Genomic DNA, 27,729 nt, shown 5'->3' with positions numbered 1-27,729 from the left:
ATCAAAGACTTTGCAATTAGAAAATGTAGGAGAAAATTTTTCAAATATAAGTAAAGTGTAAATATACAAAAATAAACATTATTGTCCATCTTACTATAGGTTTTGTTTCATTTCAAAAATTGAAATTTTATTTTATGGTTTATGATTGTTTATATTTTGAATTAGATATATTTGGGGCACCAAAATCTTTTAAGTGTTTTGGGCCTCTAAAGATCTTAATCTGGCCCTGTGCATGCATGTGCAATTGTGCATGGCTAGTGGAGTGGACAGTAGATAGTAGATAGTTCAGGCAGATAGTAGATAGTTCAGGCGGAACAGGGCATTGGCTCAGTATGCTTCAGATAGCCTCAGGTCAGATCAGGTAATTCCACAGGAGATGCATTGGCAAAGCAATCCGCAGTAGAATTGCATACACTGCTTACTAGGCTGTGAGCCAGTGGCTCAATCCTGCTGCCTACAGAGATTTGCAGTCACCAGCTGGTAAACAGAGGGTCCAGTCCTGCTGGCTACAGTGTGGCAGTGAGAAGGGGAAGGAGATCTTGATTATACATGGGTCTGGGAGGAGGCAGGGAAAATCCCCCGCCCCAAATCAATTTCGGCTCTAGAAATTGGATTGAGGAGCATGCATAGCCCTAATGGATGGAGAGATAGATAGAAAGATAGAAAGATAGAAAGATAGAAAGATAGAAAGATAGAAAGATAGAAAGAAAGATAGAAAGATAGAAAGGTAGAAAGGTAGAAAGGTAGAAAGATAGATAGATAGATAGATAGATAGATAGAAAGAAAGAAAGAAAGAAAGAAAGAAAGAAAGAAAGAAAGAAAGAAAGAAAGAAAGAAAGATAGATGATAGATAGTGTTCTACAGCAGCCTTCCCCGAACTGGTGACCAGATATTTTGGACTTCAATTAGCCCTAGCTAGCACTGCCCTGCCAGCTGTGGCTATTGTAGTTCAAAACCTCTGGAAGGCACAAGGTTGGGGGAGCCTCTCCTGTTTGGTGGTGTATGTGCCTCCCTCAAGCTTCCTATTCATTAAGCTAGAGGACCAAGTTCATTACAGCTAAAATTAACAGATTATATATAATAAGCACCACCCCAGCATTTCTGGCTAAGGGCTTCAGTGCAGCACCAGACTGGAAGAGTAGGTATCTCCTGTGTGGACATGCCCAAACTAAGTGCACCTCCCTTACCAAATGTGACATCTCCATTTCTTCTGTAAGAAGAGCCTCACTGGATCAAGCCAACAGCATCTTGTATCCACAGTGGGCAAACAGACGCCCATGGGAAGCCCATAATCAGGATCTGAGCACAACAGCACTCTCCCTTTCTGTGGTTTTCCAGCAACTGGTATGCAGAAGCATACTACCTCTGACAGTGGAAGCAGACGGTAATCACTATATCCTCAATGAATTTGTCAAATCCACTTTTAATGTCATCCAATTTGGTGGCCATCAGTGCTTCCCACAGAAGTGAATTCCATAGTTTAACTAGGTGCTGTGTGAAGAAGTACTTTTTTTTGTCTGTCCATCTTTCCTAAGGGCACACTGAGGTAGGTAGGTGTTTATGAGACTGGTATGGGGTACTACCACTTTGGTTATAGGCAAAAGCTCAGTGTTTTAAATCATGGCAGCAGTGATGGGATGGGGGGGGGGGGAGCTTCGGTTGTGAATTTTTGCCATGCCATGGGGTTGATGGAAGCTGGAGTCAATAATGCCTAGAGGATGGTAGGTTTTATCAGATGTTCCTGTGTATCACAAGCATACTCATGCTCCAAGTGTGAATCCTCATGTAGCAAAAACAGTACCACTCACACAGAAGGAGGATGTATTAGCAGGCTCAAGAGAATCCCAATGTTTGCAGAAAGTTTTTTTAAAAACCAATCAGCATATGCAAGTTTGTGCCCTGTAGGCCTGGGATTCCTCTCTTTTCAGCCACCAGCTAGCAATGCCTCTGAAAGGCAGCGTACAGAAAGTGTAGTGTAATGGTCAGAGTTTTAAAATAGGACCTGGGGGACCATGGTTTTAATTCCCACTCAGTCACGAAGCTCACTGGGTGACCTTGGGCCAGTCATATTCTCTCAACCTAACCTACCTAAGTGGGTTGTGGTGATGATAAAATGGAGAGGAGGAAAACAATATGAAGGAAAACCTTCAGCTCCTTGGAGGAAAAGGTGGTATATAAATGGGAGAATACGAAAGAAATAACTTTTCCAGGATGGAAGCAACCACTTTCTAACTTTCTCTGATAGCCATCAGCTTTCATATGCTGTGAAATCAGCATATGAGTCCAGTGCCCCATAGCTCATTTTTAAAAGTTTTGTTTTGATTATCTGGACTTATTAGAAGGAATGATAGACTTTGGGGGACAGGGAGACATACTTAAATGATATATTTGTTTTATTAAAACTTATATACCATTTGATTGTAAAAATATCCCTCAAAGAAGTTTACCAAAAGAGTTAAAAACAATTACCAAAAGAGTTTAAAACAAATATAAACTGTGCACAAAGTGCAATCAAAATAATTAAAAAATTTAATTTTAGCAGCTTAAATGTTAACATTCTACATATATTTTTAGCAAGTGCTAAAAAGAGTACACTGATATATAAATAGGCAGGGAGTTCCAAAAGATGCCTGCATGCCACATATTTGTCATCTACAAAAGCTTGTGTCATAATACATTTTTTAATTTTTTATTCTGCTACAATACTCTTTCTTTCATTTTCACTCTATCAAGAGTGGTCCAAATCATGGGGAGAGGTTCATAGCTCAGTGGCAGTGCATCTGCCTTGCAGGCAGATGGTCCCTTGTTCATTCCCCAGCATCTTCAGGTAGGGCAGGGAATGAAACCCCTGAAGAACTGCTTTCAGTCTGTGTTGACAGTTCTGGAGTCAGACAGGCCAAGGACTCTGATTCAGTACAAGTCAGCTTCCTATGTTTCTATACATCAGGGGAAGATAACCTTTGGTGCTCTTTATTTTGCTGGACTCCAACTCCCACCAGTCCCCAGCCCCCATGTTCAATGGTCAGGGATGATGGGTGTTGTAGTCCAACAACTTTCCCCCTAACCCTGTTAAGCATTAAGAGGGGTGGAAGAAAGATACCAACAATAGTAGAATGGCAATTGAAAATGATGGACTATGCAGAAATGGCAAAACTTACAGAAAAGCTCAGAGACAATGACATTGAGAAATTTAAAAAAGAATGGGAGGCATTTATTGTATATGTACAAAAATATTGTAAACAAGTAGAAACATTGGCAGGCTTTGACTAAACACTTGCAAGCAATTAAAATAAGATAAAGTTTATGGAAAGAAATTTGAACTGAAACAATAAAAACTGATGGTATATAATATATTCAATGAACCAGGAAACGAAATGGAAGTCAGGAGGTTACAGAGAACCTCCGAAAAGATGTTTTTAAATTTTTATTTTAGTTCTTATATTCCATGTTGGATATTTTGTATTTCTCTTTTTTATGGAAAATAATTGTTGAATTTGAAATTGTAAAACCAGTAAAATTTTATTTAAAAAAAACACAACCAGTTTCAGAGGACATACGGTACTTTAAAGTTAATGCACGCCAGGGATTGGACAGGAATGGTTTCTGAGCAGACATGGCAGATGTTTATAGGATTGCCCTCAAGGTGTCTGATGCCAGAAAGGTCCCCACCCACCTACTTACCTACCTCACTCTACAAAGAAGACTAGTCAGAGACAGGAAGCCAGACCTCCTCTCTTCTCTCCCTGCTTATTTCCAGAAAGTTGAATAAGGTGGAAGGAAATTATGTGGACCAGGGCCTGGGAGCCTGGGGTTCAACTCTCCATTCAACCATGAAGCTTACTGGTAACACTGGGCCACGCATTGTCCCTCAGGCAAAACAGCCTAACAGGTTGTTATGAAGATAAAATGCAGAGCGCCACCTTGAGCTCCTAGAAGTCATAAGTGTAGTACTATTTTTTTTTATTTAAAAAAACAACCTTAAAAGAAGCCTGTCAAGCGATCCCAGTGGCAGGAAGAAGGGGTGGGAAGTTTCTCAACAGCCAGCGAGTAGCAGCTGTGAGGCCAGACTGTGTCGCTTTCCGACGGGAGCCCCGGGACAACCGGCTGCCTCTGAGGAACCAGCCTTACAGATTAAGGCTTCCCGCGTTCTCAAATTCACACGCATGTGCCCCCCCTCCCTCCCGACTCGTGTGAATCTTTGCGGATAGCGGCGGCAGCGGCAATTGCTCCACGCTTCTTGCTCGACGTGTCTCCGCAAGCCCAGAGCAGCCTCTTTCGCTCTCCGGTTTCTCCCGCAACTTCAATGCGTATTGCGCGTCAGTTTGGCCTGGGGAAAAACGCGTGACAAGGAAAAGGAGGTGGAGAAAAATAATAGTACTTTTTTTAAAAAAAAAGTTAAAGCACGTTTTGCAAAGCAGTGAAAAGTAGATTCGGCTAGGAGAAGGAGGAAGGGTGTGTAGCTGTCTGTGTTGGTGTTCGGGTTGCGGAAACTGCCCTCTGTATTCGGATTCCTTTCTGGAGCGGCGGGGAGAGAACAGCCGCGCTTGGGGAACGGAGGAAATTCCCTCCGCTACGAGGCGGCGGCGGCAACAGCGGCGGCGGCGAAACCAGACGGCCGCTGCGGGGACGCCGCTAGAGCCTGCTTCTCTGGAATGAGGAACCAGCTGGCGCCTTCCTTGACACCAGCCTCGGCAGGCCGCGCCAGAACCGCGTGCGGAGGAGCCGCGCAAAACTTGACAAGGTAAAACCACACGGGGAACTTCGAGTCGTTGCGAGCTCCAGACTTCGTGGACGTATGGTGCGAGGGCAACGCGCATTGCTTCCCATCATGCGAAATGCTGCGAGGCAGACCAGTTCTTTTTGGCCCCTGCAGAGTCGGGGGCCGTGAACGTCTGCCCTGAAGTCCTGCCCTGGTGGCGCCACTGGAGCCGCGGAGGGAGCGGGAGGGCTTCGCTTTCTCTTGGTCGTCTGAAGGGGTGGGTTACCTCTAGACTTTGAAAAGAACAGTTAATTTTTTCTCTCTCTCTCTTTCTCTCCCCCCCCCGCCCCTAAGCTTCAATAGATCAAATGCCGTTTATATATCTATATAACCCAACGGGTTTATTTCATAAGGGCTGGGAAAAGAGTTCTCTGGCTGAAGATCCCTGGGGTGACAGCCCCACAGAACTCAAGCAGGCTTAAGACCCGGGTCCACTGAGTGATTTATGGGAAAGACCCATCTGTGCAGTGGAACTGAATCCTGAGCATGTATAGGACCGGGAGGTTGTGTAGGCTGCAGAGGTCAGACCTATTAAACTTCATTAGGCTTTCAGTAATCTCAATTTTTTTCAGGCACAGCATGACCCACCTTAAAAACAACAACAACAACAACAACAACAACAACAACAACAACAATAATATACATTTAAGGACCCATTTCTTCTTCTTTATATGGTAATGGTACTGCTGTTGTTGTGACCACCTTAGATCAAGTCCTGGTAGAGGACCAATACCCCCCCCAGCCTGGCCCACCCATTTTCTATGCTATTGTCAGCCGTATTGGATCCAAGTAAACATGTATAGGATCAAGTTGCAAACCTGAGCTCACACATACACCCTGGGATAGCACAAGCATTTAAGTCAGTGGGACTGACTTCTGAGCCAACCTTCATATGATTAGGAGGTAGACCTAATGAGAACAATTAATCCCTAACTTTGGGCGTAGTGTGCCATAATTTTTGAGTAAGTCCTATTGACCATAAGTGGGATGTGCTTCTGAGTAAACTTGCTATGAAGACTGAACTCCTATAAACACACTGGCTGGTGAGTCCTGTTTACTTTTTAGCAAACATGCTTAAAGTTCTGGTGTTATCTAGCTGGGAACCTCTCAACCCCCCCCCCCCCAATTTAAGGGCAGATGGACAGAAGGGCAGCTGCTGCAGATGGAATGTGTGTATGCAGTTTTGGCTCTCTCTTTTTAAAAAGCACCTGGAAGCACCTTATTTGAATATCTGCTAGCTCCTCCCTCCCACCATCTGAAAACTTATCAGATGCAGACCTAGATGGCTTGATTTAACTTCAACATCCTTTTCTCTTTCTCTCACCCATCCCAGCTTTTTAAACATCCACTCCTGATGAAGGGTTCTGTGGAAGTCAAAGGTTTGGTGACATTTTGCTTGGCCTAATAAAAGTATTGACATAATAAGGGCTTGGGAATTTTTCTAACATGCCAAAACAGCTAGCACTGATCTTTAAAAGTGAGTGTCTGTTTTGCAGCATAATCAGTGCATTGCCTTGTGGCACATCCAAAGTGGACAAGTTCATTGTGAGTTCATTTTTTCAGTTGGTGTTAATTTTTATTAATTAGCCCCCAACTTTGAAAATCAACTGACAGCTAGTACAGGGCATGCACCACTACCCCCAGTACTTCTCCCTGCATTCCATTACAGTGGTGCCCCGCAAGACGAATGCCTCGCAAGACGAAAAACTCGCTAGACGAAAGGGTTTTTCAGTTTTGCGTTGCTTCGCCAGACAAATTTCCCTATGGGCTTGCTTCGCAAGACGAAAACGTCTTGCGCTTTTTTCTTAAAGCCGCTTGAAGAGGCGCAGTTGCGACGGACCGTGCTTCGCAAGACGAAAAACATTGCAAGACGAAAAGACTCGCGGAACAAATTCTTTTCATCTTGCGAGGCACCACTGTATTGACTTGTGAAATTTTCTGCTGCAATTGGTGGCAATGACTACAGTCTGGGGATGCCTTTCAGATGTTGTTTGGACTCCCATCAGCTCCATCCAGCATGTTCAGTGGTAAGCAATGATGAGAACTATAGTCCAGAAAAAAACTAGAGGATGCCATGTTGACTATCCCCTGCTTTAGGCTGAGAGGTCTTTCTTTAAGGGTTTTTACAAATTTGTGCAGCAGGTGATTTTTATCACTGGCTGTTAACTATAATGTCTAAATGGAGCCATGCTGTTGAGAGGCAGTCTACCTCTCAATAACAGTTGTTGCTGGGCTAATGATAGAAGAGGACTGTCTGTTTTCTTCATCCTTTAAGCTTGTGGGCTTCCCAGCAGCATCTGGCTTGCCACTGTGAGAAACAGACTGCAGGTCTAGGAACACAACTGGTCTGACAAAGTCAGCGGGTAGTTCATTTACTTTTCCGCCTTTTGTTTCTCTCTCACTTACATCTATGTGCATGTAAAGCCTTCTGCACAGGGATGCCATATGAAATGTATCCAGAAACATGATTTTGAATAAATGTGCAATTAATCCCTTTTTGAATGTTATTGTGTTGTTATCTTCCTTAGTGGGATGTGCAAATCGCTATTATAAATAATGTTTTTTGTAGGGTGGGGGTCACTGAGGATTAATTTATGGAATCAAGGGGCAATGGTTTTTGGGAACAATCCTATGCATGTTTACTCAGGAATGCATCCCACTTTGTTCAATGGGACTTCCTCTCAGTGTGGATAAGATTTGAGCTTAAATAATGAAGAGGCAGAAACTTGAGTCACGCTCCAATGGAATGTCAGTTTTGAAAATGGCTGGACTCTTGGGGTGACTGAAGGCTATGTTTGCAATACCCATGTCAGTAATTATCAGTTAAAAACAGGCCTCTTCCTCTCTCTATGCTGCACTGATGACATTTATACATTTTCAGATTACTGTATAAGGGAGAGGCTCCACCTTTTCCATGTCAGATTTTCTGTGTGAAAATGGTCCAGATCTAAATGCTGAAGATTCTTGCTCTCACTGAGTATATATTACAGTACTACAAGTATTCTAAGCCCTTATAGATCAGATGATGACACACAGTGAATATATATTTAATGTATTTTGATTTGCAGGTGTGTGACTAATGGTCTTTGAGGTTTTGTGGTTACCTGACTGTACTCCAAGCATAACAAACCAGGCCTTTGCACTTTTATACAGTGGGAATATGCTGCTTTGGAGCACTTAAAATATAGAGAGATTTATATACATGTGGCTCAAGAAACCAACAAGTGAAAGCAATCCTGCCTCTTACTTTCACCTAATAATACGGTGTACCTTTTACAGTCACGTAATAATACATCACATAATAGGCTGTTCTGGTGAGCAAAGTCTGTAAAATTAGGTTGTCTCAGTACACCTTATTCTATAATATACCACAAACTGGAGAATCTGTCTGCCTGCTTTCTCTTGCTGAACCATGTTGCTGGTGCAGAGTTCTCTTCCAGAGCTGTGAGGGATGTGAAAGTTACATAAGAGCAGGCTTCCCCAGCCTGGTGGCTCCAGGCATTTTGGACTACAACTCCCATCAGTCCCAGTGGTGTTTGGGAGGTGTCCTGGTGTCTGGAGGGCACCAGGTTGGGGAAGGCTGTTGTAAAGTGTGTTCCCTGATGAAGCCTACCAAATGTCACCTTTCCCCAAGGACTTGTGAGGCAAATCTGATGCTGTATTCCCCTTCTTTAGAACCTTTGGGCATCTTCTACACCATCCTGTTTTGGGGAACTGCATTTGCCTCTCGTTTTTCAGAGCATCTTGAAATATTACTAAAGAGACATGCAGGTTCCTTGCGATCCTATGTCCACTGTAATTGTCTCTAATTCTTTTAGACTTTCTGGGCATCTGTGCCGCAGGCGGCAATTCCCCCAGTGAATGCAGCCACCATGTTGCTTGTGTGCAGTGACACTCGGTTGTTGCTCTGCTGTGCTTAGGTAATATAGCTGCTCATTTGCAATTGCTGTGGCTTGACCCCTTCTGAACTGTGTATCTGTTGCCCTGGGACTTGATTATGAGCCCTCTGGAAGCCAAGCGCTTAACTGGCAGGAGCCCTCCTTCCAAGGTGGGAACGTATAGTATACCCTGCACTGGTATGGTTAGCATTCCTCCATTTAGCTTATTGTAGTTCACAAAACCTTGTCCAATTCCTTCTGCAGTGATGATGCTTCCATCTGCTAGACTGGGTTTTTTCTTTACTGTTAAGGTCTAACTCTGTAAGTAAGCTTCTGTTAATGGCCATGTGACTTGTTGCTCTAGTCCAGAGTCCGCACACGAGCTGTGGGATAAGTTTCCTTGTGTGGCTTTGAAGCACACACTTCATTACTGTTATGACTTTCTTACCTTATCTCTCTGCCTTGTTTTTGTGCAGTACTATTTTTGTTAATACTATTGTTAGCACAATTCACCCTCCTCTTTTTTCTTTTTAAAGTTTACTTCATTCCCCCCTCTCTCTTTCTTTCCTCTTTCCTTGCTAGATTTACAAATGAAAAAAATAATTTAACAAGTTAAACTGCAAACCCGAAATTGTTTTTATTTAATTATGTTTTGATAGGCAAATTGGTGGAAGACACGGGTATAACCGGCTACTAGCTGTGATGGCTATGTAATGCCTCCACTGCCAGAGGCATTATGCTTCACAATACCAGTTGCTGGGAACCACAGGAGTGAAGAGTGCTCTGGTGCTCAAACAATCCTTGCAGATTTCCCACATGCATTTAGTTTGCTAATGTGCAAACAGGATTCTGGACTAGATGGACCATTGGGCTGATCCAGCAGGCTCTTCTTATGTTTTCAGGCTTTTGCTGTTTTGCTTTCCGTATGAAGCAGCCCCTTGTGGGTTGATCCACACTTCTGTTTGCCCTACGATTTCTAGACACTGGTCAGAGAGGTTTTTTCTTTTGTCCTGCTGCTTTTCCTGGGAAAACCCGCTGTTTAGTACTGAATCACAACAAATGTCAGCTGAGTTTTCTATAGATTGACACGTGGTCTGATTCAGCAGTAATCAGCAAGGTATTCCCGGGAAAAGCAGCAGGATGAAAGAAAAACCTCTCAGACCCGTGCCTAGAAATCAAGGGGCAAATGGAATAAACTGGGACAAAGGGAAGTGTGGTTGAGCTCTAAGTGTCCTTTAAGTGTTCCTTAAGTGTTGTTTCCTTCTTCTGCATCTTGCGGTCAGTGCTTCTTAGCAAAGCTTCCCTATCCTGGCGCTGACTTCCCTGTATAATCTCCTTCATGCCCTGGAATCCATCCATTAGTCGACCCACCACAAACTCAGGGTGAGTTGCTTTTCAGGCCTTGTTTCTAAGGCATTCACGAGGGCAGCCTATGCATGAGTAAAGCTGCCACATGGTTGTCCTTCATGTTCCCCCACCCCATGCCAAATAGTTTACCCACCGCTTCCAACTTTGTGCTTTTGTGGTCTTGTATCTCAGCTCCATCCCAAGTCTTCTGCTGTATGGGAAAGACCCTTTTTAAAAAGAAGAAGAAGAAAAGGTATTTTCATGATTTATTTGCCAGCCCCCTTTTAATGTTTCTTCCTAATGGTCTTTGGATGCTGACCTTCTCTGCTGTGGTTTTAATGAGAATAATGTGAGTTCTGAAGTCTGTTCTGTTTTTCATGGTGGATGTGGTTTTATTCTGCTGTTTATGTCTTTTTCCTCTCTGCATTTTTTATTTATGTTGTTTTTTAATTGAATTTATTGAATTGCTTGCGATAAGGCAGGGTAAACACCTTTTAAATAAAAGCAAGCAAGCAAGTAAGAGGTCTTGCTAAGGTGAAGAAACAGTAACAACAACAAAAACCATTCCAGTAATCCTTCATCTTTATCTCGTATCTGTTTGTCTGGCTAACAGCCAAATAATCAAAGGAAGAATTTCTCAAACTGTTGCCCATGGACTGCTTGTGGTCCAATTGTTACACAGTTAGGAGTATCTGTTCTTGATGCCACAAATGATTGCTGAATATCAATTTCAGGAGATCAAGGCTGCTTTAACTGGGGCTGGATTATTAGAAAGGCCTCTTACCTGAGGCCTGTGATTGTCGTAATATTTTAATTTTTATTCTAATATAACCCATAAGTGCATTTATATACCTCTGAACATCAAAAGCATCTCCAAGTGGTTTGCAACAACAAAAGTGTGTGTGTGCGCACACACACACAAACAAACGAATTAAAAACCACAGTACCAAATAAATCAATAAAATTCCCCAAAAGCAAGAACAGCAGCCTATTTCGAAAACATTTTGAGTCAGAGCTCTTTTATCTCTTCACTCTCCCTTTGCAAAGGCAAATCCTGACTCACATTATGCATCATTCACCCCACCAACAGATACATATCACACCCAGATTCTCCCTTACATGTCCTCCCAACCACTTTTCTCACTACGTAAACAGAAATATTGCAGTACCACTACTCATCGAGCATCACTCATTCCATTCTGCTCCCACACCTCTTGCTAACATCCCTCCCCCATCACTCTAAAATCTCCCTGTGAATCAGGAAACCACTCTCACCAATGACATCCACCACATTGGAAAGGCAAGACTGTGCTTATAAAAATATCAGTTTTGCTTGCACTCTGACTGCACCAGCAAAGAATATATTTTTTATAACAATTTATTAATTTTCCAAAAAGATAACATCAAAAATAAACATAACAGCAACAATATATAAAGAAAAAGAAAAAGAAAAATGCAAAAAACAAAACAACCCCCCCATCATAATCAAAAAAATTAAACCATAATTTTTGATTGACTTCCCTCCCCTCCTCCTCTTAGTTTCATTGCTTAATGCTTGTTCATGCACGTCCTTATAACCTTAATAATCCATTATTTAGACCTTGTTCATCTTAATACAAGTGAGTTTTTAAAATTCATACTAACGTAAAAATCTATACACAAAGCTTAAAAGATGAGCATTAAACCTTTACCCTGAACACCAGCAAAGAAAAAGGTTTGATGAGACCTCCGTCAATTTTCAAGTGGTCGATGGGAGAAAAACACAATTTTCAAGTGGTCGATGGGAGAAAAACAAACATTGTGCTAAACCAAGGAGGAAGCTGTCCCCCCTTCCTTCTTTCTTTCCCTTCCTTCTTGCATTTACTAGTCATTTTTTCATGAAAAAATGTGATCAAAGCAACTTATAAAAATGCAATTAAAACCAAATTTAAGAAATCAAAGGGGGGGGGAATAGAAACACATCCATGCCTTTAAAATAAGGCACTCTTTCAAATAAATTGTTGCCAAACTGTTTAGGGCTTTATGAACTACAACAGTAAAGCCTTAAACCTAGCTAAGTAGCCAGCCAGCCAGTGTACCTTCCTCAGCAGATGTAATATATGCTCACACCACGGTGTGCCTCTCAGATGAAGAGCTATGCTGCTGCATTCTGCACTAGCTGCAGCTTCCAAACCAGGCTTAAGGGCTTCCCCAAATAGAAAGCATTGCAGTAATCCAGTGTGAGTGTTTCATTGCATTGGGTTTTGAATAGTTTTGAATAGTTCAGGCTGCAGCAATGTGAAAGGCAGGAGATAAATATTTTAAATAAGTAAAGTAAACTTCATTTATTTTATTGCATTTAGGAGGCAGGGTGCCTCCAAATGTCAGTTTCTGAGGTTCAAAGACAGCAAGAGTGCTCTTGATTCTGGTTGGCCACTGTGAGAGCAGAATGGTGGACTAGAAGCCCCCCCCCCCGATCCATTAGGATTTTTCTTCTGTCCTAATGAAACCTCTTTTTTGTATTTCACATGGTACAAATGAAATTATTTTCTGTTTAATACCTTTTCTGTCATTTTTAACTCAAAAGGTCCCGGAAGAGTAATGTTTTCTAAAGAATATAAATACCCCTCTCAGGAGAAATATATCAGCCTTTTTCCTCCCAGGGGTTTGTCTATTGCTGTTTTTGAACACCAGTGCCCATTTTATTTTTAAAAGGGCTGGCCTGCAATGCAAATATTAGCACTAGGCAGGGCTATGCTGATTCATGGCTGCTTTAAAAACCTGAATGCTCCGTACAGTGGATTTGAACTTGCTCAGACGGTGTTTTTTTTTGGAATGTTGGTTACTCCCATACCAGTACCTTGAATGACTAGCTTTGGGGGAAGGAGAGGAGAGAAAAAAATGTCAAGTTTATCTCAGTAAAACTCTTATAACTTCTACAGCGGCGCTTCTTGTTGGATGCAGTAAGCACAGTGGGTTTTGTTTTTGTTTTTTGGGGAGTTGGTTTTACTGAAGGATGGTGATGAAAGTGGAGCCAGTCTGACCCAGTACCCAGTACAGGCAGCTCTCTATGGTGGTGAAATTATGGAGAATAAACCTTCTAGGCAGGGCACAATTCCTATTCTCTGCTCAACTCCAGAAAACCTTGGAACAACATGGTCTTAGTCACGGGTATAGAGTGTTTTTCAACCTAAGGACCACCTTCCCTTCTGGAACAGGGATGAGAGGGTGCAGTCTGGACAACCCTTTTCAGGGAGAAATTTAATTGATCCTCCCCAATGCATACAGCACAATGGGATTCTCAGGCCTAGGAGCCGATGGTGGCCCACTAAGCCCCTCTGTCGGGCCCTTGCCATGTTCTCTAGGCCACAGCCCTACCAGTACAGCTCTGTGCCCTCCTTGGGTGCTTTTGCCTGGCCTTTTCCTTGAACTACAAAAATGCCTCTTGCTTGCCTATATGGAGGTTGGAGAGAGGTGTAGGTGTAGGAATCTCTGCATTTTGCCTGGCTGGAGTACTGCCCACAGTACAAAGATAAGAGTCAATCGTCCGTTGCTCCTCCCATTTTCACTCTAGCCCCTCCCACCACTGGCATGCAGCCACACCCCCTGAAGGTTGCCCAAGAGGGAATGCTGCCCATAGGCTGAGCAAGGTTCCTCACCTCTGGTAAAGGATAAGATTGGGTGGGTTTTGGCAGGTACAAAGAGCTGGCGTAAAATTTAGGGTTGACTACCGTGTCCTTTGGGTGGCACTGTGGGTTAAACCACAGAGCCTAGGACTTGCCAATCAGAAGGTCGGCAGTACAAATCCCCGCGACGGGGTGAGCTCCCATTGCTCGGTCCCTGCTCCTGCCAACCTAGCAATTTGAAAGCACGTCAAAGTGCAAGTAGATAAATAGGTACCACTCCGGCGGGAAGGTAAACGGTGTTTCCATGTGCTGCTCTCGTTCGCCAGAAGCGGCTTAGTCATGCTGGCCACATGACCCGGAAGCTGTACGCTGGCTCCCTTGGCCAATAAAGTGAGATGAGCGCCGCAACCCCAGAGTTGGTCACGACTGGACCTAATGGTCAGGGATCCCTTTACCTTTACCTTACAACTAATATCTGCTCAGAGTAGACATTAATGGCCCTAGGTTCATGTTCATGAATTTCAGTGGGCCTTTTCTGAGTAGAACTAACTTTGGAGACAACCCTTAGTAGTGGGACTCCTACATTTTAATAGTGTCACAGTCATTCACTTGGTCACTTTTGCAACAACCCTACATAGGGTGGGGGCGGTGACTGTATTATTCCCATTTTGCAGTTGCGGGAACTGAGACTGACTGACTGTGGATTGCCTGAGAGGCAGAGGCAAGTTTTGAGATGTGGATGTCTGGTTCACAGCTCAGACTCCTAGTTGCTCTGCTAGCTGTCAGTGGCACAGGTAGGCCCCCCACGGCTGCATGTATCCCCTGACCTTATTATATGCAACTCCTGATACCACCTACAGTTGTCTTATTCTTCCATCCAAAAATAATTCCTTCATTCCTGCTCCTTATTTTTTCCTGGCTGTTAAAAAATGTAAAAGACACTTCTGGAACTATAATGGAATATAGTGCAAGCTTAGTGCTCATGTTGGTATTACAGGCCACAACCATTTCAGGCACATCTGATATGTGCACAACCGCGCTGAACCCAGAAATGACCTGAAAACATCACAAAAATGGGCAGGGGAGGAACAGGGTGTTTGCAGCCTTTATCCATGGATGTTCCTATTATATGTGATTTCATGTAAGCCTGCAGTGCCATGGAACATAACCCCCACACAAATTGGTCACTGCCTTTATTTGCTTCTGGGAAAAAGCCTGTTTGCAAATAATATGGCAATATGGGCTAAACTTGCACTATATTCCACTATAGTTCTGGATGTGGCTTCTACATTGTCTGAAAGTTCAAACATAATGTGGAAATTAACAGGGAAACATGAGAACAGAATAAACTGCCTAATAGGCTCTTTAATTTCAATCAGTCTACAACTGAGTAGATCTGCCTTTCCACACTTTCTGGGCCAAACTAGACAATGGTGGGACATCTGTGTTTTAGGCCCCAATCTGCCCCATTCCCACAGAAAGCAGGGAGATGTGCAGGTCCAGTGTTTGTGCTAAACTCTCCCCCTGGAACATAGGAAGATGTCCTAAACAGTGTAGATGGTTCTAGATTAAATACATTAATCTGCTGCCATGATGTCTAATTTGACCATTTCTGTAACAACATTTACCTTCAAGTATGCCTCTTTGCAGAACTCAGTGGCCTGACTTCTGCACAGACATGTGTAGGATCATGCTGTTAGTCACTTTGACACTTGGAGCGAGCCTCTGGTTTTTGTGCAGAGCTTTAATAGGTGGGTAAACAGGTTTTCAAAGCTGAATTGTGGAGGCTTCAGCCCCACTGCCTCTCTCTTTTCCTCTTGCACCATCCCTGCTGTGTTTTAGAAAATCCCACTACAACAGCGCCCTTCAAAAGAAAATCCTGTTAGCTTTCACATTCATTGTTTGCGTGAAAGCCCTGGATGGCTAAACTGTGCTCTCTTATTCAGCAGGACCCTATTCTCTCCCTCAGAGCTGACAATGTGGCATACTTTGGCCTCAGCATGCAAGCACAAGGTTGAAATCGCCAGGCTGCCTACATAAGCCAGAGGGGAAGGGAATATCGCAATGGGATGGAGAGTATATGAACCTCTGGAATAAAAGCAGAAAGAAGAGGAATCTCATTGGTCAGAAATGGTTGTGAATGAAATGTTTGAACTACAGATGATGCCCAGCCCTACCTTTTGTGGCTGGGGCAACCCAGTCAGATAGGCGGCATATAAATAAACAAGTTGTTGTTGTTTGTTTGTTTGTTTGTTTGTTTGTTTAACTGCTGTTTTTAGAAGTTTGGAGAAGGGGGATAATGGGCTTAAAACTGGCAGTGTGTGTGTGTGTGTGTGTGTGTGTGTGTGTGTGTGTGTGTGTGTGTTAGAGTATGGAAATAGGGCTTTTGGCTTAATTTGTTGCATTTAGACTCTTCCCTTTAGCAAAAGGAAAAAAAGAAAGCATTAAGAGCAGTTTGTAATCTAAAGAAAGATAGATGACACACAAAGAAAAAGGAACAGGAGGGAGGAGGGAAAAGCAAGCTTAAGCACATGTTCTCAAAGTTACAGTTCTTATAACTGAGTTAAGACCAGCAACCCCTTGCCATTGTGAGTGGAGGTTCTGGGTATCTCACCATAATGAGTGCCTCCCCAAAACACCCTTTCCTCCTAGATCAGATGCAGGAACCAGCTGATCCACTGGGCAGTAATAGAAAGACAACCTGCTCATCCTCTCCCACTCTTCTTCCTCCCTACTGATTCCTTCTTTTTAGTAACTACACTGGTATCTCGGGTTACAGACACTTCAGGTTACATACGCTTCAGGTTACAGACTCCGCTAACCCAGAAATAGTACCTCGGGTTAAGAACTTTGCTTCAGGATGAGAACAGAAATCGCACGACAGTGGCGTGGTGGCAGCGGGAGGCCCCATTAGCTAAAGTGGTACCTCAGGTTAAGAACAGTTTCAGGTTAAGAATGGACCCCCAGAACGAATTAAGTTCTTAACCCGAGGTACCACTGTACTGGTTCATAAAGTACATCACATCCTTTCAGCCATTACTTTCTTCTTGCTGGGAGACAACCCTGCCAGAAATTCTGGAGAGTAGCTGCCAGGCAGTATGGACAGTACTAGATAAAATGGACAAATGGCCTGACTTGGTATAAGGCAGCTTCCTATGTTCCTTCTTACATGCACATGCAGTTGCCAAGTTGGCAAACCCTGCTGTGTGACACTGACTATTAAATCCAGATGTTCACTTCAAAAGCAGGAAGGATGGAGGTGCTGGTGGTACCTTTCTCCCAGGCTTCAAGATGCTTGATGTTGTTAATGGCTGGTTTGTTATCTGCTTCCTTTGGCAAACCAATGGATGAGTCAAGAAACCCTGTTCATGGGAATGGACGAAAGAGAAGAGAAATTATTATCTCCCTTTTCTAAATAGGATGTTATTGCTGTCCGCTGAAGTCACTTTTCAGTCAGAGACTTGTCTCTTTCTTTCCCATGTGTTGCCTTTCAGCTAGATCTTCTATTTTCTGTGCATGTGGCTGGGCAAACAATTTGGAGTGCTCTAATACCTTTCTTTTCGGAGTGCCTTAAGTTGTGTTTAAGTTGCATTGTACATATCAGAACTTGTGCAACATAACAGTGGTACCTCGGGTTACCGACGCTTCAGGTTACAGACTCCACTAACCCAGAAATACAGGTGAAACACAAAAAATTAGAATATTGTGGAAAAGTTCATTTATTTCAGTAATTCAACTTAAAATGTGAAACTAATATACGAGATAGACTCATGACATGCAAAGCGAGATATGTCAAGCCTTTATTTGTTACAATTGTGATGTTTATGGTGTACAGCTGATGAAAACCCCAAATTAACAATCTCAGAAAATTAGAATATTAAATGAAATCAGCAAAACAAGGACTGCAAATAGAGCAATATTGGACCTCTGAGAAGTAGAAGCATGCACATGTATTCAGTACTTGGTTTGGGCCCCCTTTGCATCAATTACTGCCTCAATGCGGCGTGACATGGATGCTATCAGCTTGTGGCACTGCTGAGGTGTTATGGAAGACCAGGAAGCTTCAATAGCAGCCTTCAGCTCTACTACATTGCTCGGTCTCATGTCTCTCATCTTTCTCTTGGCAATGCCCCATAGATTCTCTATGGGGTTCAGGTCAGGTGGCTTTGCTGGCCAATCAAACACAGTAATCCCATGGGCATTGAACCAGGTTTTGATACTTTTGGCAGTGTAGGCAGGTGACAAAGTCCTGTTGGAAAATGAAATCAGCATCCCCATAAAGCTCGTCTGCAGAAGGAAGCATGAAGTGCTCCAAAATCTCCTGGTAGATGGCTACGTTGACCCTGGACTTAATGAAGCACAGTGGACCAACACCAGATGATGACACAGTTCCCCAAACCTCTTTTCTGATGAGAGCAGCTTTTGCATCTCATTTGGAAACGAAGGATCCAGAGTCTGGAGGAAGAATGGGGAGGCACACAATGCCAGATGCTTGAAGTCCAATGTGAAATTTCCATAGTCTGTGTTGATTTGGGGAGCCATGTCATCAGCTGGTGTTGGTCCACTGTGCTTCATTAAATCCAGGGTCAACGCAGCCATCTACCAAGAGATTTTGGAGCACTTCATGCTTCCTTCCGCAGACGAGCTTTATGGGGATGCTGATTTCATATTAGTTTCACATTTTAAGTTGAATTACTGAAATAAATGAACTTTTCCACAATATTCTAATTTTTTGAGTTTCACCTGTAGTACCTTGGGTTAAGAATTTTGCTTCAGGATGAGAATAGGAATCGCACAGCGGCGGCGCGGCGGCAGTGGGAGGCCCCATTAGCTAAAGTGGTACCTCCGGTTAAGAACAGTTTCAGGTTAAGAACGGACCTCCAGAACGAATTAAGTTCTTAACCTGAGGTACCACTGTATCTTGAAGCTGAAGCTTTGGAGCATACAGAACCGCTCCTTGCTATTCTTCCCACATACCTTCCCCAGAGTGACCATAGGAGCCAATTCTCAGTGGCTGACTCACCACCTTTCACTCTGACTCCAATAAGCACAAACGGCGAAAAGATTTCATGGTGGCTAAAAACCTCATCTTTCATGCTGACTGGAAGGCTCTGGGATGCTGGAGACAAGCACCCCTCTGGGATCACGCTGCGGAAGTAGTAATGGGTCCTTGATCTCCTGCAACCCAGGCCACTACAGCTTTTATTTTAATAGTTGTAATGGTTTACCAAATCACTTTACTTCCCTCTCCAACACAATCATTCTCTAATGCTGTGACTCCCAAACTAACTCTTTAACTTACTCAATAACTCTTTAACTCTCTTGAAAGAAATGCTCTAAGCAAAAACCTTTGGCAAGAGGACATGTAGGACATGTCACCGTTTCTTAGCAACATTGCTCAGCAATGACATTATTCCTCTTAATGTTAGTTTTTGTAGCCTTTAATAGGTTAAGCAGTTTTATTTATATCTATTAACTTAAAAAGTAATAATTCTAGACCATCCACCATTCACCCAGCAGATCCCAGTGCAGTGTTCCAATCACAGAAATACAATATATGAAAAAAATAAGATTCTTAAAAGAGAAATAAGATTGAAAGGCAAAAATATTATAAAACTGTTGCAGCAGAGCAGAAGCTGCACAAACCCAGTGCCAGAAATATTACACTACTTTTCTAGCCAGCAGAACTGTTGAGATTTCATATGTGTGTTACTGCATTAGAATTTTCAACTTCCAGTTCCTGAAACACTGGGGCAAATGACAGTTAGGAGGAGTGCAGAGAGAAGAAATGCCATGATTCATCTGCAGCACCATGACTAGATGCGTTCATGTGCCCCAGCTGCAACAAAACATGTCTCTTTTGTATCAGTCTCTATAGCCACAACAGGCACTGTAACTCTCCATTGGTTTGACGTTTCCCCTAAAGGAGTACTCCTCCATTGTCTCTCAAGACAGACAGATGCCAACAGAGCCAAAAATCTCATATTGCCCAAAGGTTGCAGAGTAACATTGTCTGGTTTTGGCACCTGCACATATACAGCAGATACAAAAACAATGAAAGTGTGTTTGTCACGTCAAAATTCCAGGTTGAACCCTTTGGCACTGAGACTACATATACTGGTAGATAAGTTAGGAGGGCCATTCCACGGAGCATTCTTGGGGTGGTAGAATCTTGCAACAGTTTGTTGGAGACTGAAAAAGGAAATTCTTAGAACATTCTCTTCTGAGAAATTTTGGCCCAGGCTCATTGACATGGACCTTGTTTGATTTCATCACTTAAGGGGAGCCCTGCTTATTCATGACCAACTGTTCCAAGGAATGGACAAACCAGCCTCTTTAATGACGCAGGCATTCAGTCATAAACTAATCCTGTTTTCTGCAGGCTTCCCCCGCCCCCCCTTTAGGTGGGGAAAAAAATGAAAAATATTGGATCTAAACTGTACCCATTTCAGGTAAAGGTACCCCTGACTGTTAGGTCCAATCGCGGATGACTCTGGGGTTGCGCGCTCATCTCACTCTATAGGCCAAGGGAGCTGGCGTTTGTCCCCAGACAGCTTCTAGGTCATGTGGCCAGCATGAGTAAGCCGCTTCTGGTGAACCAGAGCAGCTCATGGAAATGCCGTTTACCTTCCCGTCGGAGCGGTACCTACTTATCTACTTGCACTTGATGTGCTTTTGAACTGCTAGGTGGGCAGGAGCTGGGACCGAACAACAGGAGCTCACCCCGTTGCAGGGATTGGAACTGCTGACCTTCCGATCGGCAAGCCCTAGGCTCTGTGGTTTAGACCACAGCGCCACCCACGTCCCTACCCATTTCAGGTACTTTCCCCTATAATACTCCTCTTGCATCCAATTCTGCTCTAAAGTGAGGACACTCAGCCTTGTGCACTCAGCACCCGCTCCTATAAAATGCAGATGTTTGAGTTTTTTAAAGTCTCGGAACTGTGAATTATGTGAGATTGCTTTAAAATTCAGACCAAACAAAGTTCTTCTCCCTTCTTACCTGTTCCATTTCCTAGTTTCTGATGGTGACCAGCCAGATGCCCCGAGATGTCCAGAAGCAGGTCATGCAAGGCACTGAGTGTTTCTCATTCCCTGTACTCAGAGGTACACTGACTCTGAACATGGAAGAGCCATGTCGCTATCCTAGCTTGCAGCTGTTGGTAGACCTGTACTCCTATGAATCTATGTAAACTCCTTTTAACAACAATAGGTGACTGATTGCTGTTGGTCTGCCTGTCTGTGTCTAAGTATGTTTCCCTAGAGATGAAATAGTGGTTCTGAAATGCCCTCTGGGCCTTATTAGTAAACCTTGCCCCACCCAGTAAGCAGATGCTAGAATCCCAGCTGTAACAACGTGGGGAGCTCCAACAGAATTTTGGTGGGTTCATACAAGAACTCTGGCTCCCAGTCTCCTTGTGTAAATAGCCTTCATCAGCAGCAAAAAGTCACTTTACTTTCAGGATTCAAAGTGGAGCTTTGGTGCTCATTGAGATACAACTGCACTCCCCATGGGTTACTTCAGATATTCCATTTTTCTACTTGCTTTGGGGGGGGGCATATTTGCTGCCAACTTTAAAATATGCCCATTACAAAAAGAAGAAGCAGCTGAATGTATAAATGGAGAAACACAGAGAATGCCAAAGGGCAAGCAGGCATAGACAAACTCGGCCCTTCAGATATTTTGGGACTACAACTCCCATGATCCCTAGCTAACAAGACCAGTGGTCAGGGATGATGGGAATTGTAGTCCCAAAACATCTGGAGGGCCGAGTTTAGGGATGGGCTAATCTGTCAATTTTGGTTTCTCTTAGTTCCTCACTTTCTTAGTCTTAAGTCCACTTCTCCACATCCACAGAAATGTAGATTGAAAACAAATCCATTTTAAATAGAACATTGAATTACAATTTCAGCTAAGAGAGGGCATAATTTTGAGAACATCCATAGGAATGCGAATTCTGCTGAAGCCAATGGGGCTGACTAAGTGGTGTTAAAGAGAGTAGGGGTGTTAATGTCAAATCTAAATAGGTTTGTGTTTTGGATTGGTTTTAATATTCAAGATGGAGCTTGCCACCTTCAAAATCTATCTCCCACCCTCTGTGGTCCCAGTGTGTTTGTGTGTAATAGGGTTGTCTGGAATGATGTGGAATGCAAAAGAAAGGGCTGCATACAGGATGTCCTTAGGAGGTCTATGCGAAGCTGTGGACTGTGCGTGAGAGAGAGAGAGCTGGGCCCAGATGTTCCCGAGTGCCCTGCTCAGTAATGAATTAGCCACACGTGTTTTCTCGATTGTACGGTTTTTGTCATTCTTTTCTGCCAGAGGAGCTTTACTGGCCCAGTCTTCAACCTTAAGCCTCCCTCCTCAACAATCTGGCTGTAGGGAATATATGTCTGCTGTCCTTTCGGGATTTATGCCCGCCCCACCCCCGTCCCACAACCCTGCTGTCTTAATGATTTTCCATGCTGACAAGTGAGCTGAAAGAAATGCCATTCCGTACAAAACCTTGGCTGTATTCTGTTGCTTGAGACCAGCCCCTGCGAAAAGAGTACAGCATCCTCCTCTTTTTGTTCATACCAGAAGTGAAATGTTGAAGGAGGTAGGAATGTCAAATAATCTACAAAATTTGGTTTGAGCGGTAAACCTTAGAGGAAGCGGTGTTCTTTTTTGTTTTCCTGAGCAGCCCTAAAAGTTCTGTGGTATTTGGCCTCTGACTTCATTTGGCAGAGATGTAAGTGGTACATGCAGAACTCCCACCAGAAGGGTGCTTTGCTGCATTTGCCACAGATGTTTGTCATAGGGACCAAAACAAGGATGGGGAACCTCAGGTGTGGGTGGCCAAGTGTGGCCCTCCAGGTCTGGCTCATGGGACTTTTCTTCGGTCACATTCCTCAGTGGCTCATCTCTGTTCCCTCCCTCAGCACATTTGCCTGACTGGAATGTATCCTTGAACTATCACCATGGTCAAACAGTACGTGAAAACAATATGTGAACTGAAAAGTCTCCTTCCTTCAAATTTTTAACTTCTATGGATTTTGGAATGCAGTTCTCCAGCCAAGTAATCTGTACAAAAAGGCATATACTCATGTGCCAAAAAAGGCATATGCCCATAAAAATAACACACACAAATGCATAGTAATGGGGCAAATGGCTTAGAAAAATTTGTGCATTTGGCAAAATTACATACAAAACGGTATATATTAACAGAAATTCAAAATTAATCAAAATGTTCATTAATTTTCATGAGGCATTTTTTCATCAAAAATGAAAACTTATGTGGAAATGTGGAGAACAGAAATTAGGATTGCAAAAAAGAGAAACAGAAAAACTGAAATTGAGATACATCCATGCCTATATGTAACATGCATTTATATACTTTTCAAAAAATATGTGCCACTCCTTCTCAAAGTGGCCATCATCTGCCACTTCTGCTGCTTTCATAGGCTTGCCTTCCCCAACCTGGTGCCCTCTGCCACTCTCATCAGAATCTTTTGACTATCCTGGCTTAGGACTGATGGAGGTTGGAGTCTAATACATCTGGAGGGCACCAAGTGGGTGAAAGCTGATCTAATCAATCTGGGGGTCAAAATATCTTGTGAATTCCTGAAAGCCCTTCTGTGGTTGGGGCTGTAGGTTCTCAACTCACTCTGAATCTCATGATCCTTTTGTTAGATTTTTAATATATATATATATATTTGAAAACAATGGGAGGAAGCCACCTGGGCACAATTTAAAGTAAAGGTTTCAAAAAAGAGCAACTCTCTCTCTCTCTCTCTCTCTCTCTCTCTCTCTCTCACACACACACACACACACACACAAACACACACACACTGATTGGTTTTTGTAGGAACAAATTATGTATTCTAAATTAAGAAGGGGAAAATGGAGCATTAACAGGAAAATGAGGTAGCTGTTCCTTCCGGGGAAGTTTCAAATGCAAAGGGAAAATACATCTGGAAAAAGTATAGTACTGTATCGAGTAACTTGTCAAAACCATCACTCAGACCATCACTCAGGTTAACTGCTTATTTAGCGTTCATCTTGATTTGTTTGCTGGGAGATTAGCTGGGAAGGGCTATTTAGCAGATAAGCTTTTTGATATATTTGGGGGAAGGTTAGATAGCATTGCATCAAACCAAAAGTAGTATCGAAATTTCCAGTGCATTTCCCCCGTCACTTTCCAGATTGCAAAAAAGTCTTGACATTTTGGGGAGGCAGGTTTGTTGCTCCCTATCAACTGCAGGTGCCCAACCTGAATTTGCCAGTCTGCAATATTCATCAGGGAGAGGACAGTGCATCGAGACAGGAGTTTCACCAATGGAGTGGAATAATGTAAGCGCTGGCTTTATTTGCATATAACTACAGTTCACAGGAGTTTGGGCAAATCTCACTCTAGATATGAGGCAGGAGCCAAGAAACAGAAGAGCTATGGGCTAATGATAAGAAGGGCTAATGATAAGAGCTGCTGGATCAGGCTAATGGCTCAATGGCCCATCTAGTCTAGCATCCTTCTCACACTGGACAACCAGATGCCTCTTTTGGGAAGCCCACAAGCAGTAGTGCAACAACACACTCCCCACTTACAATTCCTTTCAGCTGGTGTACAAAGGCATACTGCCTCTGGCCAAGGAGTGTACAGAATGTAGATGGAGCCCAGCCTTTGTGTCTAGTGGTCATTGATAAGCCTTATGCTCCATGAATTTTTCAGTCTTTTTAAAAAGCCATTCAAGTTGTTGGGCTGGTGGCCATCATTGCCCCCTGTGGGAGCCAGTTCCATAGTTTAACTTTGTGCTGATCTGGGGACCGTATGTGGATTGGGAGCACATTATGAATTAGGTCCTTATGTTTTCTTCAGGGTATCTCCTGCTGCCAAAAAAATTCCTCCCCAAATCTCTTCCTTTTTCAACAAGCCTTTTCAGAGGAGATTCTTACTCCAGTCTGCTATCTGTACTGGATTTGTAATTGATTTTATTGCTATAGTTTTTATTGAAGTTTTTATTGTTAATCACTTTTGGATATCTTATGGGAAGCAATTCATAAATGAATTTATTTATATAAAATAAATGTGGCAAGGTTATGTGCACTTGGGCTTTTTTTTGTTTTTTGTTTTTTAAAAAGAAGTGTTTTTCTATTAATGTGTACTTTGGCCTGAATTTATTTATCAGGAAAGCAGTAGCAATGTATGATAATCTGGAAGTAGAATCTTCTTGGTTTTCCAGATTAGAAAACTAGACTCTCATCCCATTGTGTTGACTTTGTGTCAGATGGGTCTGTGTTGAGTTGAGTCACCCTGGATTCCAGAAGCAGCCAGAAAGGCCTTTTGTCCTTCATTTCCATGTTGGGTTTGGTTTGGTGTTATTTTTTCTATTCTTTTGTGTCTTCACTTCCCCCAGTAGTAATTCCACAGCAAGGAGGAAGTACAAAGCAAATAAACTCCAAAAACACACACACAAAAGGAGTAAGGGAAAAATAACCCTTTCAAATGGCTGCACAGGAACAATGGGGTCGGATATGTGCCTTCTGGGGAAAGGTTTGGACTGAAAGAGAGGAGCACGCAATCAGCCCAGTCTTGGAAATGATAGTCTGTGAGCTATTTTGTGAGTAAGGAAATGGGTGATCTCTTGGGTCACCCCCCAATGAAAAAAGAGTTTTGTCTCATGTTTTGGATGAGGCGGTGAGTTGGGCATTGGGGCAACACTTTGTATAAACAAAGTTTGGTTTGTCTGCATTCATTTGTAGGGTTTATTTACAGTACTGGCACAGCATGGACTGATGTCATTTTATAGGCACTTGCTGGGGAGTAAATCACATTAACTTGCTTCCGAATAAATGCACTGCCAAACTGTTTTGTTCTCTAATGAGGCATGGGTGGCACAATCCATATTGTGCAAAGATGGGTTATTTCTTAGGATGGTGGAGTGGGTCCTACTGCAAGCATTGATCCTGCATAGTGTTGGGGCACAGCTCTGGATGAATGCTACAGGAAACCAGAGCTCTTGTATTGCTTCAGCTCTCTCTATAGGAGCACTTTTTTTTTTTTTTTGCATTTGCAAGCTCCACTTTCACTGAAAGGTAAAGTAAAGGTAAAGGGACCCCTGACAGTTAAGTCCAGTTGCAAACGACTCTGGGGTTGCAGCGCTCATCTCGCTTTACAACAGGGGTGCCCAAACTTTTTTCAAAGAGGGCCAGATTTGATGAAGTGAACATGCGTGAGGGCCGACCAAAGTTGTTGAGCTTTTTTTAGGATTTGACCCCCCCAAACTGGATTAGGCCCCCCAAAACAGACATTGGACATGCCTGGAATAGGTAACTCTGTCCCCCAGTAGAAGGACACAGCCAGAAGGCATGTGTCTATTGAGGCAATCAGCTCTCTCTGCCTAGGTTTGTAGGAGGGACTGGTGACTGAAGCCAGAATTAAAAGTGCGGTTTTTGAATTAAAAAAAATTAAAGCGGATTTTTAAAAATGATTGCTAAACCATTCCTCTCTTGAATTATGAAACAACTCATATTGTTTCATAGAGTGCAGGACAAGAGGTCTTGCAGAATTCCGAATTCATTGGCAGACGCTTGGAGCAACCGGCCAGAAATTTTGGGTGGGAGTGTTTCATTACCGTGAAGGCTGTCGGCTCCCGTGAAGAAAGGGGGATGGGAATTCATCGCCAGGAAACATGCGAGGAAAAAATACCGCACATTAAAAAAAAGAGAGATTTACCGGCTCCTGGGGAAGCGGAATATTCCCCAACCCCGCCCCTTTCCCAAACTTTCGGCCAATGGGGATGGAGAGAGGGGACGTCCCTTCCAATACAGGACGGAGGGGGCGCGTGGGTGCTCACCAGCTTCATACACGTTCATGGGTGGGATTTAAAGGCGCGGTTTTGCGGGAGGGGAAAGGAAAGTTGGCGGGGACAGGCGGGGTGAATGAGGAAGAAAGGGTGGGAGGGCGGGGGTAGGGCGGGGGTGTTGCTCGAAGCGTTTCTCGTGATGCCCTTGTTGTAAATCTAGCAGGCAAATCCGACTATTATGCTGCACCCCCATGGAGACCGGAGCTCTGCCGCCTGCACCGCGAAAGTGAAGGATTCAGAATTCCGACGCAACCACTGTACACGTGTAAAGTTATATTGCCGTACGAGGCTTCCGCGCCGCCCGTTTCTGTTTTCCAGGAAGAGGGTTGAGAGGGAAATCGTTCTCTTTCTCTCTCCCGGGTGCGCTGTTTTGGAGGTCGGTACCATGTGGGGGCACTGATCGGCAGGGGGCAGCAGCGATCCCACGCCTGCAACCCGGGAGGGCGAGGCACAAGGCGGGGGAACAAATCCCTCTTTCCTTCAGAGCAGGGGTGTCAAACACGGGCCACATGGCGAGGTCTGGCGGGCCGGATTCGGCCCGCGGGCCTTGTGTTTGACACCCGTGCTTTACAAGCTGAGGGAGCCGGTGTTTATCCGCTCTGCAGACAGTTTTTCCGGGTCATGTGGCCAGCATGACTAAGCCGCTTCTGCCGCAACGGAACACTGAACTGACACCAGAGCAGCGCACGGAAACACCATTTACCTTCCTGACGGAGCGGTACCTATTAATCTACTTGCACTTTTTGGGGGGGGGGCATGCTTCCAAACTGCTAGGTTGGCAAGAGCTGGGACCGAGCAACGGGAGCTCACCCTGTCGCTGGGATTCGAACCGCCAACCTTTTGATCGGCAAGCCCAAAGCTCAGGGGGTTAGACCACAGCGCCACCTGCGTCCCAGGAGCACCTGGGTTTTTTTTTTTTTTTTGCATTTGCAAGCTCCTCTTTCACTGAAGGGTACTCTTCGGTTAAAGAGGCCCAGCCCATTCCAGCAGTCTTTTATGTCCAATAGAGCAATAGAGATTCTGGCTGGATTGGGGCTTTTGTGACTTGAGTCCTCTGAGTCAAAGGATGGCAATGCAACATCCTTGGGCTGGAGGGGGCACTGACACCACAGGATATTTTTGCAGGGCAGGCCCTGCATGAATTTCTGACTCTGAGACCTCAGTTTCATTCCCTGAAGACGGGGAGTCTGATCTGCAAGGCCATGCCAAGGAATGGGTAGAGGTTCCACCTTGTTCACATCTGATTTTTATAACATGAGGGAGAGGAAGTTTCCTGGTCAGACATGTTTTCAGTAAGCTG

At 43.7% G+C, this 27,729-nt stretch overlaps 1 protein-coding gene and 1 long non-coding RNA gene across 3 annotated transcripts in view; one reads left to right on the top strand and one right to left on the bottom strand.

The window, feature by feature from the left end:
- The window catches only part of LOC308578815, a 107,275-nt gene that overhangs the window by 12,929 nt on the left and 66,617 nt on the right, over nt 1–27,729 (bottom strand). The gene's annotated exons all lie outside the window — the stretch shown is intronic.
- ARHGEF9 (Cdc42 guanine nucleotide exchange factor 9) overlaps nt 4,598–27,729 on the top strand; it is a 272,573-nt gene continuing 249,441 nt past the window's right edge. Inside the window, exon 1 of one of the 2 annotated variants that reach the window (XM_081179284.1) lies at nt 4,598–4,741. The gene's annotated coding sequence lies outside the window, so the exon portion shown is untranslated. The remainder of the gene's footprint in view (nt 4,742–27,729) is intronic. The other variant, XM_081179285.1, reaches the window with a different exon arrangement.

This window comes from Podarcis bocagei, assembly GCF_964188305.1.
Source record: "Podarcis bocagei genome assembly, chromosome: Z".
Lineage (NCBI taxonomy): Eukaryota > Metazoa > Chordata > Lepidosauria > Squamata > Lacertidae > Podarcis > Podarcis bocagei.
Note: the sequence above shows the minus strand (reverse complement) of the source record. Positions and strands in the feature narration are given on the sequence as shown.